Source organism: Nyctibius grandis, chromosome 7 (genome assembly GCF_013368605.1).
Source record: "Nyctibius grandis isolate bNycGra1 chromosome 7, bNycGra1.pri, whole genome shotgun sequence".
Taxonomy (NCBI): domain Eukaryota; kingdom Metazoa; phylum Chordata; class Aves; order Nyctibiiformes; family Nyctibiidae; genus Nyctibius; species Nyctibius grandis.
Genome location: NC_090664.1, coordinates 20026146 through 20029422, shown reverse-complemented (window position 1 = coordinate 20029422; position 3277 = coordinate 20026146).

Sequence of the window (3277 nt, the reverse complement as noted above, 5' to 3'; positions counted from 1 at the left end):
AAAATACTACAAATGTATTTTGTTGAGTTACGTTTGTATGTGTTGCCTAATACAGATGAAACACACCTTAGTCATTGTCTCTCCGAGAACCTATTTTTTTCTTTTAGTAATTAAAAAATTCCATCAGCAAGATCCCAAACCCTTAAACAAGAAGCAAAAATCACTAAATCTGTGCAAACAGGAATTTAGTTCACCTACAGCTGAAGCTGTTCCTTTCAACTCCATCTCAAACAAAAGAAAAGCAATCAGGTTGCACGCTCATGAAGCAATTGGTTACAGTTGTACAACTTTAGTAGTGGGAAGAGGTGCTTTCCTCCAAATATGACGCTTCCTTCTCTGAAAATAAAACTAGGTGGGGGGAATTTGCCAGACCTGATTTACTCAGACATGCAACTGAGTTTCTTAAAATTAACTTTTGTTATTTTAGCACGAGTTTTTTTTGTTGACACTGCTTTTTTCAGTAAAGTATTTAAAGTTTATATAGCTAAAGATTTAAGATTATCTGAAAGTTTCCAACAAGGAATTTGTGCTGACCTAAATACATTGTGGGCTTTTTTTTAAAAAAAAACCCATTTAACTCAAGCCAATGCAACTGCTTTGTACAAGCAATCTTTGTATAATCACTGAACAAAAACAGGCATTAAGTACCCAGGCAAGGTGTAATATCCTTTAGAAGTCTTTTCCTTCTGAAATGAACGGAGACTAGATTACGAGTGTGATCAGAAAGAAAAAGAGGCATTAGAGCAGTAAAATAATGAACACATGCAGAAGCCAGAATTCTGCCTGTAGAAAATACTTACAGTACTATCTCAAGCACCTCTGCAAATACATGCAATATTATTCTGGCCCCATTTAAATCACTGGGAGTGATGTATGGATGATAGACAAAAAAGAACAAAGATGTCTCTTCAAATAAAATCTCTGGAAGCTTCTTGACTTTTTCAAAAACACAATGTTAAGAGTGTCCTGATTCATTGCTAAGCTGAATGATAATAGCAAAAAAAAAAAAAGAAAAAAAAAAAAATGGGAGCCTAATAGTGATTTCCCCCATAATGCAACCCCCCTCAACCATTTCTATTTTTATTCCACTGTGTAAAGTTTTACAAAAATTTAGCCTACTGTATTATATACACCCCAGACTGCTCTGCTTAGGTTATGCAGTTGCAAACCTCTACAAAGGCACATTATTTGGCTTAGAAATGGCTTGGTCTCCATTTAGTTAAAGCAGTTGATGCAACACAAACTGAAATAAGCCCAGCCTAGACCAGAATAAGACTGTCCTCACCACTTTTTGCACAACTTAAGAAAAGAGTTCCCCCTCACAGTTGGGATAATAATTCTTAGAAGTATATTAACCACAAAATTGAAAGCAAGCTCTTTGGACAGACCTCATCTGCAGTCTGCAGAGGCGAGAAGCCATCCTGTCTTAGAAGGAAGTAAACTTCAGGAAGGGCCTTCTTTCCGCAGGGGAATGCTCTAGCTTGTCACTGCCAGCCCACATTACTGAACATCGGTGGTTTCTTTGGTTTTGTTTGTTATGTGTGGTGACTGTATGAACATTCACTGTGTGTGTTCTGGAATAATGGTGTGGTTAATGCTAATTTCCCAAACACTTAATGGTTTTTTAAATAATTTGAGTGTTTTCAGAGTTTGGCTTCTACCTTTCTGCCTTCAACAGGGAAAAGCAACCTACAGTGTGTATGATTTTTCACCCAGAATTAAATGTGCCTGCAGTTTGGGACCCATAGATATTGACTTTTTTTTTTTCTCAGATACAATCAATTATTTAAATGAAAATTAAATGCAATTCAATTTAAATTTACAGTGAAAATAATTGAATAGAAGTAATGAGGGCCTGAAAAGGAAAGTGTAATCAAAAGACAATACTACTTTGCAATGCAAATAATTTTTGCCTTTCCACTCTGTCTTTCTATACATTTATATATGTATGCATACGTAGTATGTGTACAGTATAGAATATATATTAGCCTTTACTGGTTACTTGTGGATTTTGGACTCTCCAGTATAAGGATACTGACATACTGTAGTGGGTCCAGTGGAGGGCCACCAAGATGATCAGGGACTGGTGCACATGATGCGCAGGGAGAGACTTTCTTCAGCCTGCAGAAGAGAAAGCTAAGAGGGAATTGTCTTACTCTCACAATCCACGTAAATGGGAGGGTGCAGAGAAGACAGAGCCAGAGCCAGACCCTTCTCAGAGATGTACAGTGGCAGGAAAATGACAACAGACACAAATCACATCGTGGGAAATGCTGATTAGATATTAGGAAAATCTTTTTCACCATGGGGGTGGTCACACATTGGAACGAGTGCCCAGAGAGGGTGAGCAGTTTCTGTCCTTGAAGAGAGCCTGAATTTGGCTGGACAAGGCTCTGAGAAACCTGCTCTCGGGAGGGCATTGGGCCAGACAGAGATCCCTTCTGATCTAAATTATTCTGTGATTTTGTGGTTTTAATGATGCATGACATATTGTTCTAAGCAAATTCTCAGCCTGAATAATTAGGCAATCCTACCCACCTCCTCACTTCCTGAAAAGATTTTTAAAATCTCAAAAACTGTGAAGAAGGCTGTGATTCTTCTCTGTGCAGTAAAGCTGATCCAGGAAAAATTACAAACAATAGTTTACAACATACAGTATGCAGTTATTATTTTTAAGAGTCCTGTTATGAGTTACAACTACTAAAGTAACTTTTATCCATCTGTTACTGAGACAGGTGATGGCATCCTTTAAGTTATTTGGGCAAGGGTTCTTTCACAAAGTACTATTTTCCTTCAGAAAAATCTTTTTTTCCTTCCAGTGGACAAGCTAGCGTATGGAATTTTGAGATGTCTGCTGAAACAGTATGTTCAGTATACTTCACATTCCTTAAGTGTTGTACATGCTTGTAGCCCCTGGAAACCATTGGAGTTTTGGTTGCAATAAGGTCTAAGAATATCAATTTGAACATTTTCTAAGCATAGATTCTTGCCTTTTATATTCTCACTGCAAGTACCAGTTAAAACTAAAATTCTGGCAGGTTTTCTAAAGAAGTTAAGACTATTTCTTGTGGCGTATGTATCTTTGAATGAGCTTCTGTGGTATGGAAACTGCACTATACACACATTGAGTAAGGCCCTATTGATGTTCAGCGTTTGCCAAATGACTATCCTGGATTTCACAGACCAGTACCTTTTACCTCCCTCATTTCTTCATCTACAAATGACAATATGACTCAAGCAAAAACTAAAACTGTAATTTACTGTAAATAAGCTCTAT